Raw genomic sequence first — 7,822 nt, 5'->3', positions numbered from 1 at the left:
CAAGCTCTTCACACTTTTGAACTCAATTACTTTTCCCAACAACCTGATAAGGTAGGTACTTTCTATTTTTTCTTAGTAAAACTGAGAACAGAGAGGTTAAATAATTTATAGACCTGAGATTTGAATCCAGATGGTCTTGATCCCAAGTCCTTGTGCTAAACCACTAGACTGTTTTGTTATTATGTTACATATGTGAATGGGTGAAAGGAAATATTTCTAATGAATATACTACTTTCTCTAATGTGTGGTTATCTACATATGTATACGTAATATGGTAAAATTGCAATTGGACAGTTGATAATTATATCAGCATCCCCAAATGTATATATGTTCAAATTGATTTTCAAAATATTTTTTGTAATCTTCTTGTTGGTTACATAACAAATCTCCTAATGTTCATGTTTACTTATATTAGTCATGTAATTTAGTTAATAATGTATAGTGATAAATGATGCATGTTCTGGAGCCAGACTGCCTGGATTTACATTCTTACTAGCCATGAACCACTCGCCATTTACACTTACTAGCCATGAACCTTCAGTAACTTAGTTAAGGGCTTTGGGCCTTATATTTCTCATGTGTAAGAGCAGGATAATAAGTGTATTCATCATGTGTGGTCGCTAGGAGGATTGTTAGGAGATAATACATTTAATTATCTATGTCTCATGAGAAACGCTGGGCTGGAAGAAACCCAAGCTGGAATCAAGATTGCTGGGAGAAATATCAATAACCTCAGATATGCAGATGACACCACCCTTATGGCAGAAAGTGAAGAGGAACTAAAAAGCCTCTTGATGAAAGTGAAAGAGGAGAGTGAAAAAGTTGGCTTAAAGCTCAGCATTCAGAAAATGAAGATCATGGCATCTGGTCCCATCACTTCCTGGGAAATAGATGGGGAAACAGTGGGAACAGTGTAAGACTTTATTTTGGGGGACTCCAAAATCACTGCAGGTGGTGATTGCAGCCATGAAATTAAAAGACACTCCTTGGAAGGAAAGTTATGACCAGCCTAGATAGCATATTGAAAAGCAGAGACATTACTTTGCCAACAAAGGTTCGTCTAGTCAAGGCTATGGTTTTTCCAGTGGTCATGTATGGATGCGAGAGTTGGACTGTGAAGAAAGCTGAGTGCCCAATAATTGATGCTTTTGAACTGTGGTGCTGGAGAAGACTCTTGAGAGTCCCTTGGACTGCAGGGAGATCCAACCAGTCCATTCTAAAGGAGATCAGGCCTGGGTGTTCTTTGGAAGGAATGATGCTAAAGCTGAAACTCCAGTACTTTGGCCACCTCATGCAAAGAGTTGACTCATTGGAAAAGACTCTGATGCTGGGAGGTATTGGGGGCAGGAAGAAAAGGGGACGACAGAGGATGAGATGGCTGGATCACATCACCGACTTGATGGACGTGAGTTTGAGTGAACTCCAGGAGATGATGATGGACAGGCAGGCCTGGCGTGCTGCGATTCATGGGGTCGCAAAGAGTTGGACACAACTGAGCAACTGAACTGAACTGAACTGAGGGCTTCCCAGGTGTCACTAATAGTAAAGAACCCACTTGCCAATGCAAGAGACATAAGACTGGTGGGTTTGAACCCTGGGTGGGGAAGATCCCCTGGAGGAGGCAATGGCAACCCGCTTCAGTATTCTTGCCTGGAGAATCCCATGGACTGAGAAGCCTGGCTTACAGTCCATAGGGCTGCAAAGAGTTGGACATGGCTGAAGCCAATTAGTACACATGCATCTATGTCTAAGTACTAAGTACTCAATGAATGCATACAGTTATTATCATTGCTAAATCTATATAGCAATAGGAAACAATAGAATTTTATCAGCAACCAAAATGGACTTTTAAAAAACTATAATGGTAAGGTTTGAACAAACTTTGCATTTCTGAGATCAGCCACATACATTCATTCCAGTGATTCCCTACAGATTTTGCATTATTTTGTAATTTGTCTTTTCATATTTTGGGGTATATAAAAATATGCTTTCTTCACCTTCTGCCCTGGATTCTCCAAATTGGGCTTGTTTACATTGCTAATTTTAGTCTCACAAATATCTTTTCATGTCAGATACTGTTGGTTTAAGAACCACTCATACACTGAAGCAGTTGCACTTGAAAATTGTACAGTGCTATCCATATTTGATTTTCTTGATGTATTTCATGTTATTTCAAATACTGAAGAAAATGTGTTCATATTTCTGCTTTATGTGCCTTTTTCTTGTCTCTTTCCTCAATAAATATAATTTAATTTATAAAGAGATAATGCATAAGTTGATTCATGTTGCAGAAAATATGTTTATGTGCAAAGAAAGAAAATGACTGTCTTGGCCAAGTAAAAATAAGTACCATAAAATTTTAATATGTAACATTTCTTAAAATCATAAAGGGATCAGGTTTTATATACTCAATGAGAGTAAAGTCTAGAAATTACTGCAAGTGTAATTTATTACACTTCCTTAGACAGTTCATTTTTTATATTTTTCTGTTAAGATTCCTCCTGACCCTCTCAAACTACCATGCTTTTCACTACAGTTTAACTCTTTGCTGTTATAATGAATGTCATGTTCAACTCTACTTTTATTATTAAACAATATTTCCAGGGCTAGATATTGCTCCTTTGGATGCTTTAACGCAGATAATTTAAATGTAAGTTTAAGATGTTCTTGTTTAAGTTTGTATTTTACCTCTTGGTGTATACATGCTTGAGCTACAAAATCCTAGTTTTTAATTTTGATATGATTTTCACCTTAATGTTTTGATAATAACAATATCTCACCTGAATAGGGCTTCCCAGGTGGCACAGTGGTAAAGAATTCGCCTGTCAATGCAGGAGATGCAAGAGATGTGTTTGATCCCTGAGTCAGGAACATCTCCTGGAATAAGAAATAAAAACCCACTACAATATTCTTGCCTAGAAAATTCTATGGGCAGAGGAGCCTGGTGGGCTACAGTCCATGGAGTCACAAAGAGTTGGACATGACTTAGTAACTGAGCGTGCACACACACACACACACACACACACTTGCCTGAGTATGAGTTAGATCACAGGGCGCATGATCACAAGTGGCTGTGTGAGAGAATCTCCTATGAAGCAGCTGTGAAGCAGCTCCTGTGAATGCTCCTGTGAAGCAGCATATCCTTTTAAAAAATCATTACTCTTACTTTCTTCAATTGTTTCCTTAATGTTAGAGAATGCATGTTCTCTGAACAGAAAATGGTTATTATTATGGTCTTGAAAAAGAGTAGGTTACTCTCTCTTAACCGTATTGCTTTTAACGTACTTGGGTATGATGTTTTATTCTTAAGACTTCTAATTATAACACTGATTAAACTATTTTCTTTATGAAGATAATTTCATTTTAAAACAGAGGTATGTGAAATCAAACTTACCACTTTCATTAAATTCTGAAAATTTGGATCCGGAAATCAAAGGCAAACACATTTTTGCATCTTGATTTTAAATTAAACCATTATGATGTTTTTACTCTTCCCTTGCAGTCTTAAATCTGCAGAAATTAATGAAAATCACAAATCCCCTACTGTCTGAGATAATGAATTTTTCTCTCTGGAAGAAAATAATAAGTATTTCTTGACTCTTGCTAAGATTTTATTTTAGAAAGGTTAATTCTCCAAGTCAGGCTTCAGCAATATGTGAACTGTGAAATTCCAGATGTTCAAGCTGGTTTTAGAAAAGACAGAGGAACAAGAGATCAAATTGCCAACATCTGCTGGATCATCGAAAAAGGAAGAGAGTTCCAGAAAAACATCTATTTCTGCTTTATTGATTATGCCAAAGGCTTTGATTGTGTGGATCACAAAAAACAGTGAAAAATTCTGAAAGAGATGGGAATACCGGACCACCTGACCTGTCTCTTGAGAAACCTGCATGCAGGTCAGGAAGCAACAGTTAGAACTGGACATCGAACAACAGACTGATTCCAAATAGGAAAAGGAGTACATCAAGGCTGTATATTATCACCCTGCTTATTTAACTTATATGCAGAATACATCATGAGAAACGCTGGGCTGGAGGAAGCACAAGCTGGAATCAAGATTGCTGGGAGAAATATCAATAACCTCAGATATGCACATGACACCACCCTTATGGCAGAAAGTGAAGAAGAACTAAAGAGCCTCTTGACGAAAGTGAAAGAGGAGAGTGAAAAAGTTGGCTTAAAGCTCAACATTCAGAAAACGAAGATCATGGCATCCGGTCCCATCACTTCCTGGGAAATAGATGGGGAAACAGTGGGAACAGTGTCAGACTTTATTTATTGGGGCTCCAAAATCACTGCAGGTGGCGACTGCAGCCATGAAATTAAAAGACTTATTCCTTGGAAGGAAAGTTATGACCAACCTAGAGAGCATATTAAAAAGCAGAGACCTTTGCCAACAAAGGTCCATCTAGTCAAGGCTATGGTTTTTCCAGTGGTCATGTATGGATGTGAGAGTTGGACTATAAAGAAAGCTGAGCACCGAAGAATTGATGCTTTTGAACTGTGGTGTTGGAGAAGACTCTTGAGAGTCTCTTGGACTGCAAGGAGATCCAACCAGTCCATCCTAAGGGAGCTCAGTCCGGGGTGTTCATTGGAAGGACTGATCTTCAAGCTGAAACTCCAATACTTTAGCTGCCTGATGTGAAGAGCTGACTCATTTGAAAAGACCCTGATGCTGGGAAAGATTGAGGGCAGGAGGAAAAGGGGATGACAGAAGATGAGATGGTTGGATGGCATCAGTGACTCGATGGACATGGGTTTGGGTGGACTCCGGGAGCTGGTAATGGACAGGGAGGCCTGGACAGGGAGGCCTGGCATGATGCGGTTTATGGGGTCGCAAAGAGTCAGACACAACTGAGCGACTGAAGTGAACTGAACTGAACTGAATATCATTTAAAAGAGTAGTTGATTTTAGGTTCACAAATATCTTTTCTTTCCTGGACTCTCCAAAAGTTCTTCCTGTCAATTCCAAAATTGGAATGTAATAATAGACCCCTCTTCCCATTCCCTGGAAATTAAATATCTCAGCCTCACATGAAGATTTTGAGAGGGCAAGAGATTAGACTGAATTCACTGAGATATCTCTAAATTAAAAAAAAAAAAAAGACTGATCTTCAAAGACAATCAGGACAGCAAGTGTCTCTGAAAATGACCAAAACAATTCTAATTTGACTCGCTTCCCATAATGAAAATTAGTAGCTCACACAGTAAAGACTCTTCCTGCAATGCAGGAGATCCAGGTTTGATCCCAGGGTTGGGAAGATCCTCTGGAGAAGGGAATGACAACCCATTCCAATATTCTTGCCTGGAGAATCCCATGGACAGAGGAACCTGGTGGGCTACTGTCTGTGGGGTTGCAAACAATCGGACATCCCTGGGCGACTAACACTACTACTACTACTAAAACTGACAGGAACCTTGACATCATTCATTTCCTACCTTCTGACTTTACAAGTAAGAATCTGAGGCCAAGAAATGTATTGTAAGACCTAAACTTAAACTGCTGCCGTGACATTTCTGACCCTGATGGACTCTAAAAGCCTAGTTTGTAAATTATTGTCTCAATAATTTCATCAACTAGGCGCGTAACAGGCAAGACCCTACCCATCAGGGAAGGCTGCACACCTGGCTAGTTCTTCTACCAGCCGCAGCAGCTATACCCCTCCTGGTTGTCAACCTAGTTGGTCTTACCTTCCTACAAGTTGGTGAAATTATTCAAAGAGACCAAGCATGTCCCCCACCATGGGAACCAGGGGTCACCTCACTCTCCAAACACTGCAAAGTCTGTCTCCCACAGCCCCTGTGGGTTCATTCTATTCTGAGTGCAATATCCACCATCCATGTGAACCTGAAAGACTTGCAGTGTCCCCACAGGAACTGAGTATATGTGACTAATAAACTGATGCCAATCTCATCTGTCTAGTGTTGAGTGTCGTATGTTCAGCTAATCCCTCCTTCACCAACAAGGTGAATAGATGCTCAGAACAAGGGATTTGATCAGGTATGTTAACATGACTTGTGTCAGATTCATCATTGTATCCTTATTGTGACTTGCAGATGGTAGTTGACAAATAAAGATGAGATGGTAAATGAGTAAGTGTAACCATCTAATTACATCAGAAGCTCTGTTAGGTTAAAGGTCATATTAGATTGACTTTGTGTCCCAACTCTAGGGCATAAAATAATGTTATCTTTTTGGTATGTTTGTATTTTATTTAACAAATATTTGTCGAGAATCTATCATGTGCCTGTTACTATATGCAACAAATAGACTGCCTGCCTCTTCGTGTATTAAGCTCGAAAGAGTCCTGTTCTTCCACCTCTCCTGCAGGGTGGCTGCATGCTAGCCCTCTTGAATAGCCTCCTTGGAAAAACACTCCTGTTCCCCAGTACTTCCAGCTTGATGAAGTCATCCTGAGATTCCATCAAGCCAAACTTGCCATTCCTTGTTTGTGAACTGGAATGTCCAGGCCAGGAAAAGTCTCTCATTTGTAGACCTGCTGCTTGGGAGAAAGTTTATAGTAACCTGCCAGTGAATGGCAGTGATAAAGCCCTGCCTTAACTGAGAGGTCCTTATCACTAAGACTCGCTAGTCCTGAGCATTAGTGCACATGAGGTCAGAGACTGGGGTATCGCATATCTTGAGAACACTTTTTGTTTGTTTGTTTTCAAGTCAAGTGTGAGTGGATCCGTGCCAATGGGAATCCACAAAAGCACTAATCTAATGCCTTGGCAATAACTTTTCTTAAATTATTCTGTCATATTCCCAAAGACAATTGTTCTTGTTCTAGTTATCTATTGCTTTATTTAAAAAAGACCTCAAAATTTGGTGGCTTAAAACAAAAATACTAACATTAATTTTCCCTCCAAATCTGTAAATTTGGGCAGGGCATGGCAGGGATACCTCGTCTGTGTTTCATATGGCTTCAGCTGGGGAGGTGGGGGAAGTGGTGATCAAAGGCTGCTTACTGCAGTTATCTGAAAGTTCTCCTGTGTTTATACATGTCTGATTATTGCTGGCTGCAGGACAGGGCCTTAGCTGGAGCTCTCAACCAGAACATCTACATGAGGGCTCTCCAGGTGGCATGGGCTTCCTCAAAATATGGTGACTGGACTAAAGAAGAGCATCCTGAGAAGGAGCACCAGTCAGAATCTGGATCAACCACCATTTCTACACGATCCTCAGAAGTCACACAGCATCACTTCTGATGCATTCTTTTGGCTAGAAACAAGTCATGAAAGCTGATCCATATTCAAAGAAAAGGGAATTAGACTCCAACTTCTGATAGAAGGCTATCAAAGATTTTTTTTTTACAGGTTTTAAAACTACTGCTTCCAATGGCATACAAGTGGTAAATAGAAAAACATGTTTTCTTTTGTAATCAGACAGATTGGTACATACTAGTAGCAATGAAGAAATGAAGTGAAAGAGAATGAAAGAATTCAAAATATGTATTAGATCCTGGCATGTGAGTAAAGGGCTGCTTCAAGACTGGGTATGTTACTTGATATTTTGTGGTTCTATAGAGATGGTCTGATCATGTGTATTTGGCAGTGCTATTCAGTTACTATTGAAGTATTCTGCTTACTTATTATTATTATTACTTACTTATTATTCTTCAGAAAAACATGGTCTCTAAACCAAACACTGTATTCACAGAATAAAGCAAGTTTGGACAGCTATTCTTTGGAGCGCATTCTCTACCTATGGTACACAACATTAGCTGTTTAGTTTTCTCATGATGCAAAAAAAGGATGACTGTTTTGTTTCTAGAATTTCATATCAGTAGAGTGTTTATGCTGTGCTCATTTTGCCCCCTAG

The sequence above is a fragment of the Capra hircus genome, chromosome 7, assembly GCF_001704415.2.
Source record: "Capra hircus breed San Clemente chromosome 7, ASM170441v1, whole genome shotgun sequence".
NCBI classification, from domain to species: domain Eukaryota; kingdom Metazoa; phylum Chordata; class Mammalia; order Artiodactyla; family Bovidae; genus Capra; species Capra hircus.
Note: the sequence above shows the minus strand (reverse complement) of the source record.